A 12,441-nucleotide genomic window follows, 5' to 3' on the forward strand; every position below is an offset into this window, starting at 1 on the left:
TGAAAGACTAACCTATTTTCTGTGGTTGCAGATTCTAGTGTTATCATTAAGCTATTAATCTTTATGAGATATCCATATTTGCTTGAGTAATGTTTTGCAGGTCAAAGTTATTCAAATCAGAGGAAAGTTTTGTCACCATCAAAAATGGGGAGATTGTTGGAGAAATCTTTATGGAATATTTTGAAGCGACAAAACGTTTCTATCGGTCTAGTCGAAGTTTTGCATACTCTTCTATTAAAGTCTGAAGACCTCCGGAACTACCAGACTCAAGACTCAAAGTCTATTCTCATTGATAGTTTCTAATCCGTTGAAGAAAGGCTATCCAAATCTACTTCATTAAGGATTTGGCTTTATCGACTTGAGAAGATCTCTTGGCTGGATATGACATAACGGATTCCTTTATTCAAATTCAGAATGATTAAAGATCCGATGATTGACGAAGTATTCTTGGAAGGTTCTACTTATGGAAACCAAGATCCTGATTGTATGGGCGAGCAAGATTGATGGGCTATCGACATGTTCCTTTAATAGCTCGAATAATTTTCCTAATTGATTATGTCCAACGGGAAGATTGGAAGAATTCCTTTGATAAGTGCCAACGGGTATGATGGCACAAAGGAGTATAAAAGGAAGATGTTCCCGTTGTTCGAGGTGAGTACGATAGAAGAATTCCAAAGTCTGAAACTCTTTGATTCTTAGTCAATTCATTTGCTGAACGAAATCTTGTACGCAAAAGAGAGTCTATACTTTGAGATACCTTGAGGAAGTGTGATAGAATATCTACACTGTGAAATCAAGGGAAAGCAGTGTTGTAACATCTCTCTTGTTCATAGTGAAATCCAGCCAGTGGGCTATCAGTGCAGAAGAGTGGACGTAGGCTTGAAATAAGCCAAACCACTATAAATCTTGTGTTCAATTTTCTCTTCCCTACTCTCTGCTTTACTTTAATCGTAGTTCGATTTGTTAACCAAAGGAGAGCTTCCTTTCTAATTTGTCTAGTGTTGCTTTCATATCTCGAGAAATTATTTAAACACCTATTCACCCCCTCTAAGTGCTATTACTAGCTATATCATTATCCACATATGCCATTTGTGTTGACATCATGCAGACAAACTCTAGACAACGCCCCTTCATAATTGGTGTACTAGTGGGGTTTCGAATCGTGGCACCTCGACATCTCTTGGACTGTACATTTATGTTCTGCTAAAATTAATTCTTCAATTTTTTAGTAGAGGAGATAGGTTTCATGATGGTTTCAGATTGAAAATATCATAGGTAGACAAGAAACTACAAACCGAACATAGGAATTTCATTAAAGAAAAGGCTTGAAAAATACAATTAGTTCAACCAAACCAAATGTAAACAAACCATGTCGGAATTTAATCAACAATGTGACACTGAGGATAAAAATACACATCGAAATTTAATCAACAACGCGAATCTGGAAATTATATCTAAGAAACTCATTAGAATTTAATCGACATGAGTCTAAATTTGAAAGTACAATATAGAAAATCCTTCAACGAGGGGGAGAAAATGTAATTTAGGTCAAACTCCCTCCATCCAAACATGGCTCGAGAGAAACTGGATCAATTATTAGTGAGTGCACACGGTTCCTCGATACAATGCGCCATCCGTGCAAGGTTGAAAGCCATCCGCACAAAAGATTGATTGAAGGTTGAGTCACTGACTAGATATTTGTTCAGTTTCTTCCACGTTGTGTCGATCCGTTTTATAACGTATTGGCCAGCCTCTAACTCGGAGACCCCCATTTCTTGCATGTAACACCAGATTGAATTTGTCGCCTCTCCCCTCTCGAGCTCAGCCTATTAGGAACATGGTTATGCCAATTGTTTTAGAAGAAGCTGCTCGAGAAATTATAAATATGTGGACAGAAATTCCAGTTGTTTCGCTACACAAAAATGTGCCTGTATAAGGTTCATTGTGACACCAAAAAAGAAGAAGAAAAAAGGACTGAAGAGAGATGAAAACATGCATACCGATGAGGTAGCGAGATCATTGGTAAGATGGAAAATCATGGATGGCAACCGCAAGAGATCATGGTAATGTTCTAATGATTCAAGTTCCTCCTTTCTCATGCTTGGACTGGATAAAAAGTAGGCATGAATCAACATGACATGCCCTGATATTGAAATCCACCCATTGTTCAAGTACTCTTCTACTCGTGGGGTGATCTTGTTGTGACTCCATTTAGCTTCTTGCAAGAAGGCTTTACACGAATCATACCACTACGAAACAGTAGAAACACCAAATTTCCGTATTACGTAGGAGATTCCTAAAACATAGATGCATGCATGGTCGATTAATACAATGTCGAGTCATGTACCGCTTTTGTCAAATACGGGATGACATTTTCCCGAGTCTCCTTGAGAGTGTCGTAAGCCAGTTCGTTCACGCTGTTGTAGAGCTAAGAAGCACAACTTCCTATAGCCAGGAAGATCTTCCACAGCATTAATATCCCATCTGAAACCACGAATGATAAGATGACACTTATGAAATGCGTGAATATTATTATCTCCAGGCATGTCGATGAGAGATGGACCTGCGAACAGCGTCTGTGAGTAGCTCCAGTTCGTCCAATGTGCCATAAATATCGTACACATCGTCGATGATGACGATCAGCATGTTCACTTTGGTCAGCCCTTTCCGACAATTACTGAGTGGATGCTCATCTGCCACTGCGACCGCTGCAAAGCACTCCACTAGTCTATCCCTCGCGAAGTTTAGGTTGTTTGCGAGGCCAACATTATTCCACCATCTGCAGTAAATCAAAGAGTAAAATTTTTAGAGTATACACTGCAATTTTCTCGAACACATGTCAAGCTTTCTAAAGTCTAATTACCATACAGTCCATGATTTCATCGTCCATTATAGGATTTATCCTCATGAGTTTGCAGACTAACCTTGACATTTCCTGAAGATCTCTTTGGAGGATTGGTTGCGACATGTTGAAGTTCATCACCACAAATTCGAGGATTCGATGATTGGTGTATCCTCATCTGCTGTAAGCTTCAATGGACTGTCGAGCTTCTAGCAATGGCATTCTACAGTGCAGAGGCAGTTCTAATTCATGTTTCACTCGGTCTTGAAGATCTTTGTTGACTTTGCGATTAAGGTTTCTGAGATGCTCAATGGCGAATGATCTAGCCCCGTGCAATATTTCTTCTTCTTCAAAGGCCAAATGGGAGGCTTCGTGTAGACTCAGCATACCTTGGACATCACCACCAAGGGTCTTCATAAAACTGCCACTTTCGTCCATGAAAATCCTTAAAACATCTGTTTATTCGAAGCCAAGATTAGCCCATCTGATTAGAGAAAGATACTATGCAGTTTTTTATTTGTAAAGCCCTTGGCTTATGAGAGGATATCGTGAGGTCCTGTGCTGAGAGCTATTATAGATGTCACTACAAAGTGTATAGCATGTCATAGTGATTTCAGAATACTTTTGTGTTTCATAAAATCATTTCGAACCTTCATAGACAAGAGTTAGTATAACAAAAATTGCAAAAGCATCTTGGTCCCACTTTTGAGAATTATCTTCTAATTGCTTTTGTTTCATCAGATTTACGATGAAGTACCCTGAGAAACTTCAAAGCCGTGCTGTCTAAGAATCCGAAAGCTTAGAGCTGTGCCATGCAGGGACTTCTGCCGGCTCTTATTGACCGCATTCTTAGAGAGACATCTGCGAAGAGCTCTCGAAATGTCTTCCTCAAAATGTCGTCCGAGTCCTAAGCGTTGAATGTCATCAACCAGAGCAAATATGGTCATGGGTTCAGCTTTTTCGTCATTGAGAACACCTCTCACTTCTTCCAACATTTGTGCCTTTTCTCTCTGTAGCTCAACCTACGTTAGAAGAAAGTAAAATCCACAGCTTACTGTTTGAACCCTAGAAAAAAGCAATGAAAGATGCTCCCAAGGAGGAGGTGGAAATCTTCCATCTAGTGGTCCCATTTATGTCACATGCGTGGGATTATGACTATGATTTTTTAAAATGAAATAGTGTTGTGTAAAAGACGTCAAGATACACGAGGATAGAGGATTTCATCTTTTCGTGGCATGCCGTAAATTTTGATAGGTTTATATTGTTAACTAATCACAAATGACAATGGTTCATGACTCTCTATTCTCGTTTGGACAAGACTTACATACTTGTTGGAAGAAAACCTCTTCCAATCAGTATTCGGGTTGGTGGATACAAATACCGTGTGTGGCATAATTTTTGTATGATGCTCACTTAAATATCATAATTTTTTTTCAATTGTTTAAGTGTCATAATTTATATACGACACTCATTTGACTATCATAATTTTTTTTCGATCACTTAAATACCATATAACTTTTCAGTTGATTACTTAAATGTCATAACTTTTTTTAAAAACATTCACCACAAGTGATATGTCATGTTAGATTTCCAAGATTTGGATGAGCATTTATAAAAGGGTTTGGCACTTAAGTGATAGATTAAAAGTTACAATACTCAAGTAAATATGTTTTAGAAGTATGACACTTAGTGAATGCCGTAACGAAAGTTATGATAGTTGTGGTGTTCCTTACCTTTAGTTATATCCATATTTCGATGATGGCCTTCCAATTCATCCATCAAAAACATGATTAGAGGAAACTAGGTATGGAGGAAAACATGACCTATCAATAAAGGTGATAAATCTTGATTATGAGACCACATGAATTAATAATTATGACAATGGGGAGATCATTAAATCAAATGTCATACTCATCAAGTTAGTACAGTGACGCCTAACATAAAGTTACAGCACAACCGAGTTTGATCGACAGTTTGTCCTAGGGTAATTCTCCTCTCTAATTCCAAAATTTCATCTATGTTTTATTGAGAACGTGAGAATAATTGAACTTCCAATTAGACTAAATTCCCACCGATGCATTGAGCTGCCTTGTCCACGTACCTACAGCAATGCTCCACCCACAAGTGGCCAATGAAGGAACCAAGGTTACTCTGAGCGGAAGACATTATAATTCGAATACAGAATGTCTCGTATTGGAACCAAGTATTTAACCACTCATCTAAACATTATATTTAAGTTCAAACCAAATTACGAAAATCGTCTTCTTTTCTTTTGACAGTAGCATATATCTCGTATGGAGAACATATAGCTAGAGTGTAATTTTTTACCGCACGACGAGATTGACGGCTTTCATCGGCCACAAGTGACTGAAGGTAATTGTGAGTCCAGACGGTTGGCTGATAATTGGCCGATCTCCATCCTTCTTGAGTATCAGAGACCTGCGTGCTTGCTGAACAATGGACTCAACCATTAGCCGTTGGAGAGGGAAGCTTCGGAAGATAAGACGCAGACAAAAGACGAAGTGCCATTACTCACACGAACTGTGTTAAATTATGTCTCAAATTTGAATCCATATACGATACCTGATACGCACAAAACATGGACATGCTAAAACGAGAAAGATTGTCTGCGGAGCATTTGACGAGGAATGGCGTGTGATAGGAGCTGAAAGAATCCCGCCCTCGATATGCGCTTCACGTTGGAAATGAAGGCTACAATCCATGGGATTCTTCTCATTTGTCAGCATGAAATAAGGCTGAAGGGTTGATCCTCCAATTTCTTCTACGTCATTAAATGCATGCACATGGCCATGTGCATGCATGCTCGTAGAAAAGAGTTGGTCAACACTTGCTGCTTCAGAAGCCTATCACGTAGGCGCCGAATTCACCCTCTCTTCTTGGTCATCTTCTGTGGGCTTCTCTTGTTTTCATTAATAAAGAAAGAGGGAAGGCAGAAGGTATTCTACAAGTGTCAGTGCATGCTGGTCATTCGCTCACACGCTATCATTAATTTCATGGAGGCGCATGCTTTGAAGATCGGCACCGTTCTGACCATTGTGGAGTACAAGTTTATTTTGTTTTGTTTCCTCCCCTTCAACCGATAAAAGGTGAAGACGTCTGAAGCTCGAGACAGAGCGAAAGAATAGAGCTCGGCAAAGAGAACGAAAGGAAAAAAGCTCGAGAGACCAAGAGCGAGAGACGTGAGCTCAGAGAGATCTGTGCGGAGTCTGAGTCCATTGAGTTGTTTTGTTAAACACCATGAGTATCAGGTATAAAATAGGGCTGGGAAATACTTATGTGCATGAGTGATTGTAATCCCGTAATTCTCCAATTTATAGTGGATTGATTTGCTGGCTCTCCCCGTGGACGTAGGTTTCGACATTTGGACTGAACCACGTAAATTTCCGGTGTCCTGTCCTTTTATTGTTCCTCATTTTATTTCGATCGATTTCTATAGCTCCCAACATAATTGCAAAATACACGATCCACTTCCATTGCGACGCCGATTACAACAATTGTTATCAGAGCTGAGACTTTGCAATTATGTCTGGAGCAAAAGTAGAAATTGAGAAATTTAACGGAAGGAACAACTTTGGGTTATGGAGCGTCAAGATGAAGGCGTCATTAACAACTCAAGGATTAGCCAAGGCATTGGAGGGCAAGGCTCAATTGCCTGAAACAATGCGAGATGCCAAAAAGGACGAGCTAATGGAGAAGGCCAAGAGCATCATCATGTTGAACTTATCGGATGAAGTGCTAATAGAGGTGGCCAAGGAGGAGGATGCTGCAGCGTTATGGGCTAAACTTCAGGCCCTCTATGTAACAAAGGGTTTGAACAATCTCTTATATATGCTGAAGAGAATGTTCCAATTTCGATATACTAAAGGTACGTCCATTAGATCACACCTAGATGAATTTAATAAACTCATGATGGACTTGAAGAATGTTGGCAAAATTTTAGATGATGAAGAACAAGGCATGATGTTGTTGGCGTCTCTACCGGAGTCATGGGAGCACTTTACCGACTCCTTGTCACGGGGTCGTACTGCGATTACCTTAGAGGAGGTAAAATCTGCCATATTCTCAAAGGAGTGGCAGAGAAAGTTGCGTGATGACAGTCTAGAACAAAATGTAGCATGTGGACTGGTGATTCGAGGTAGAGACCAACAACGGAGGCCCGGCAACAGAAGCAAAAGAAAAAGCAAGTCGAAGTCGCGACATAGAAAATCAAAAGGTCGCGTGAAGTGCTTTGAATGTCATGAGGAGGGGCACATAAGAAGAGATTGTCTAAAGCTAAGAAATAATGGCGGTTGGCAAAATGCCACAAGCAGTGTGGCGAATGTTGCCGAGGAGAGTACCAGTGACGCCGAGGCTATCCTATGTGTATCTACAAGTTCGTCAGGAGACGAATGGGTGCTAGATTATGGATGCTCCTATCATATGACTCCTCACAAGAACTGGTTCACTACCTACCAAACTGCAAATGGTGGTAGGGTTCTTTTGAGGAATAATGCAGCCTGCAAGGTTGTGGGGATAGGAACGGTTCGAATCCAAATGCACGATGGTGTAAAACGGACGTTGACAGACGTAAGGCACGTACCGAAGCTCAAGAAGAGCCTTATTTCTTTGGGAACACTCGATGACCTCGGGTGCAAATACACAGCTGAAGGTGGAGTGCTGAAGATCTCTCGAGGTGCCCTGACAATGATGAAAGGGAAGAAAGTGAATTCTCTCTATCATTTACTGGGAGAAACTGTGACATCCCGATTTTCCTATTCTATTTTCAATAAATTGAGACGGGCATTTCGTTGGCACGCATATAGTTCTTTTCCTTGAGTCGGCTACTCATGTGGAAACTAGTCTATCGGGTGAAGTCGTTAAGAGTTTCTAATGCATCAGACTCGAGAATTTGACCAGGAAGCGATCTTTCGACCGAGTTAATATGCAAGGGTCATTACGGCACAATTAAAATCGATTAGAGATCGGAGATAGGTCGACTCGACAGAGGCATGTGATCGAGTGTGGGTGATTCCACCAGATCGCACAATTCTTGTCGATCGGCACTAGACCGAATTTTCTATCGATTGGGTACCCTGTGTTCATATTTGAAACCTTGAGATTTCCCCGACAACCGAAAGTCGCCAATGTTTCAAAGATGTACATTGTGGCTTGAGATGATCAACCACAGGTCAAATGCATGAAAATTTCTAAAGGCTATTCGGTAGGTTAGGCCGCGCTAGTATCGTGCCAAAGTGAAATTAACCGTGGAATTGAGATCGAATTCAGAAATTGGAAGTCTGAATGTGTCACAAATCATTTCAAGATCATTGAATCATCTTTGGGAAGATTTTTCATGCAAGCTGAGCTTTTCAGCAAAATAATCAAGAAATAGCTAATTTGGCTCGAGAAATTAGTAGGCCGCTTTTGGTCGCGCTTTTGGGACTTAAGTTGGTCCTATGGACAAGTGAAGATGTGAATTGAAGTGTGGTGACATTGAGTTAATTTTATGGACTTCAATTTAATTCAATTGGGAGAGAATTGATTGGAATTGAAGGAATTGATGTACAAAGTTTCATGCCCCGGCGGAAAAATAAAATGGACCCATTGAAGATTGTTGTGGGAAGGGATTTGAAGTTAGTGGAGTATGACATGGGATGATGTCATGGTGGGCCATTGTGTGGGATTAAAAGAATGAGAAAAAGAGAAAAGAAAAAGGGTCCCATCTCTCTCTCTCCTTCTTCTCTCTCCTCCCTCTCTTCTTCCTCCCAACCGTGCGACTCCTCCATCTCCATCTTCTTCATCTCCTTCTTCTTTGAAAACCCAGCAACCAGCGAAGCCGGAGAAGCCGCCGGACCTCGCGCCTTTGCTCGTCCGCTCATCGTCGCTGCCGCCCTGTGCCGCCCGCGCTCGTTTGCAGTTAGCTCCCTCCCCATTCCACCTCGGCCCGCGTCCCCAGCAGATCGAGAACCCCGAACCAGCAAGCCGAAGACCAGTTGAAGCCGCAGCTCCACTCGTCGCCGGAGCCCATCGCCGCCGTCGCGCGTCTTCCTCGCGCTCGCCCGCGCCTGGCCCGCGCCGCTCCGCCCGCTTCGCCCAGCTCGTCGTCCCGAGCTGCTGTTCAGCTCGCGCAAGAGCTGCCGGAGCTCGTTCGTCGCCGCCGTGCACCGCCGTTCGTCGCCGCCAGTCGCCGCCGTAGGTCCTCCGCCCACTCTCGACCCCAACTAGCCCCGGATCTGCCCTCCTTCGCCCCCAACCAGCAGCAAGCAGAGGAGAAGAAAATGGGTATGGTAGCCCCTTCGTGGGCCGTTTTGGCCGTCTTCCCGAGCCCGGATGCTCGGCCCGCTTTGAGGAAAGTCGATCCTCGCGTCGCCCTCGTCGTTTTGGTCCGCTCGGCTCGCTAATTCGGTGAGTTTAACTCACTAAATCTTGATTAGACGGTTAATGATGCCCTAAGTGTGCTTAGCCAAAGTTAAGTAAGCTTAGTTGGTTAAATTAGTTTATTTGGTTGATGATTAGATTATGGTGTTTAATTAAGTTAAAGTGTGTTTAGTTTAAAGTTAAGTATGTTTATTTTTAATATAAAGCCTTGATGTGACATAATAGGGTTTTAATTTTGAATTATTTAATTGCTTCGAAATTCTGGAAATTTATAATATTATATTAATTCCGAAATTATTAAATATTATTATTTAAAAAAAATCAGAAAAATTATTTTTGACCCCGGTTGCTCAGAATTTCGTGCCGATCGCTGTTGTGTAGTTGGATTTTGAAATTGATGATTGGATATTATAAATTGAGTGTGGATTTCGAAAACTATGAATATTATTATTTAATTAATTTTCGGAATAAATTTAATTATCTATTAAATTCGAAAATTTTCATTGGGATCTTATTTGCTCGAATTTCGTGCCGATCATTGTTGTGCATTTAGAATTTGAATTTGATGAATGGATGTGGCGAATTGAGTGCTGATTGTGATAAATATGGATTCTTTATAAAATTCTAAGTGTGGAAATTGATGGGCGATTGGCCGTGATATGCCACTTATTAGAGGTCGCGCCCAGTGGGGCCGTGATATGCCACCTACTAGAGGTCGCGCCCAGTGGGGCCGTTATATGCCACCTACTAGAGGTCACGCCCAGTGAGGCCGTGATATGCCACCTACTAGAGGTCGCGCCCAGTGGGGCCGTGATATGCCACCTGATAGAGGTCGCGCCCGTGGGGCCGTGCCGTATGCCACCTATTAGAGGTCGCGCCCGGTGGGGCCGTGATATGCCACCTATTAGAGGTCGCACCCAGTGGGGCCGTGATATGCCACCTGATAGAGGTCGCGCCCCGTGGGGCCGTGATATGCCACCTATTAGAGGTCGCGCCCAGTGGGGCCGTGATATGCCACCTATTAGAGGTCGCGCCCAGTGGGGCCGTGATATGCCACCTATTAGAGGTCGCGCCCAATGGGGCCGTGATATGCCACCTGTTAAAGGTCGCGCCGAGTGGGGCCGTGATGCCACTGATTCTAATTTTTCCGAGTAGGGCCATGATTGTGAGCAATGATTGATTTGTTGGAATGACATGTAATCGGCCGAGTCGATTGATCGCTGAGACGATCCAAGTGGTTGAATTGTTTTGATAATGTGATTGAGCCATGGTTGTTTGGTTATCATAATTGTACGTGGTTGAATTATATAAATTGCGCTAACCTGCAGATGAAGGCTGAGGTGTGGTAAGTCTTCTGTGTGATGTGGCTAGGCCATCCGGGGTGTATTTTCTTTCTAATAGGGGTTTAGGGGGTTGAACTTGTTGAGACATCGTCTCATCCCGGTTGTGGGATTAAAATTTCAGGTCCCCGGTGGACGGAGTGGCCAGATAGCTTTGGTTGGCATTGAGGAGTTGCGGAGGTGAAGTCATAAGGGTTGGAGAGCGTGTCCCGCTAGTTGGTTGTAGGATAGTTCCCCCTTTTGTCGATTTGGTCTATTTTGTAGAAAGTCCAGTGTTGTATTTAAACCCTTTGTGTTTGTAAATGAGTGTTTGATATTGTGATTAATTGCCTGCTTTTCTATCCCAAGTTAAATGTTGTCAGGGGATTTGTTTCGCTTCCGCATGCGTAAATAAATGAATGGGTCGGCAACATATTCTGGGATGTCGCATTTTTGATCGACCGTAGTGGGATGTGCGCGCGCTCGGGGTTCAGGGCGTGACAGAAACCGTGACCGGAGTTGCTGCAGTTTCATCAGGTGAGTCAGACTCAAATTTGACTCAGTTATGGCACATGCGATTGGGACACATGAGTGAGGTAGGTGTGACGATGCTGAGTGAGAAGGGGTTGCTGAAAGGTCAGAAGACAAAGCTGGACCTGTGTGAGCACTGCATCTTCAGGAAGCAACGTCATGTTAAATTTGGTACATCTCTACATTCGACCAAGCAACCAGTCAAATACATTCATTCAGATGTTTGGGGACCGTCTCCAGTTCCATCGAAAGGAGGTGCCAAATATATGCTAACATTCATCAACGATTACTCAAGGAAGGTATGGGTGTACTTCCTGAAGCACAAATCCGAGGTATTTGATCGATTCAAGAATTTTAAGGCATTGATTGAGAAGCAGTCAAATAAACAAATCAAGTGCTTGAGAACTGATAATGGCATGGAGTTCTGTGGTAAGGACTTTACCGAGTTCTGCCAAAAGGAAAAGGATTGTAAGACACCGCACAGTTCCCGAGACACCACAGCAGAATGGCGTAGCAAAATGGAAGAACAGAACTCTACTTGAGCGAGCTCGATGCATGCTTTCGCATGCAAGACTAGGCAAGGAATTTTGGGCCGAAGCAATAAATATGGCGTGTTACCTAGTTCATCAATCTCCATCTTTTGCTATCGAGTGAAAGACTCCTGAGGAAGTATGGTCGGGGAAACCTGTTGATTACTCTGAATTACGAATATTCAGATGTCCCGCGTATGCTCATGTGAGAGATGGTAAGCTTGAGCCGAGGGCGAAGAAGTGCATATTTCCGGGTTATGCACAAGGGGTGAAAGGTTACCGGCTGTGGTGCACTGATCCCAGATCACCCGATTTTCTAATCAGCAGAGACATGATATTCAATGAGACTGCAATGCTTCAGAAGAGGAGTCTTGAGACTCAACCAACAGAACAAATGGATCATGGTGTCAAAAGTGAGGTGGAGATTCAAGCGGAGTCTCCAAAGACCTCAGAGGTAACATAAGAAGAGATTGCGGATGAGGCCACAATTTCTGAAGACGGTGATACTGAACAACCAGCAAAGCCACAACACAACATAGCCACGGGCAAACAAAGGAGGCAAATTAAACCACCGGTATGTTATGGTTATTCTAATATTGCCTATGCATTAACTGTAGCTGATGAGGTGGAGATGGATGAGCCTTCATCCTATTCTGGGGCAATGGCTAGTACTGAGTTATCACAGTGGCTAGAGGCTATGAGTGAAGAAATAGAATCACTCTATCGAAATCAGACATGGGAGTTGGTCAAAGTACCCAAAAGTCAGAAAATTATCGGATGCAAATGGGTCTACAAACAGAAAGAAGGCATTCCTAGTGTAGAGGTAGCTAGGTTCAAGGCG

The 12,441-nt window shown here is 42.6% G+C and overlaps 1 pseudogene; it reads right to left on the reverse strand.

The window, feature by feature from the left end:
• Positions 1 to 1,589: 1,589 nt before the first annotated feature.
• On the reverse strand, positions 1,590 to 5,371 carry LOC104427203 (annotated as a pseudogene).
• Between the last annotated feature and the right edge of the window lie 7,070 nt (positions 5,372 to 12,441).

This window comes from Eucalyptus grandis, chromosome 11 (genome assembly GCF_016545825.1).
Source record: "Eucalyptus grandis isolate ANBG69807.140 chromosome 11, ASM1654582v1, whole genome shotgun sequence".
In the NCBI taxonomy this organism is placed as follows: Eukaryota; Viridiplantae; Streptophyta; class Magnoliopsida; order Myrtales; family Myrtaceae; genus Eucalyptus; species Eucalyptus grandis.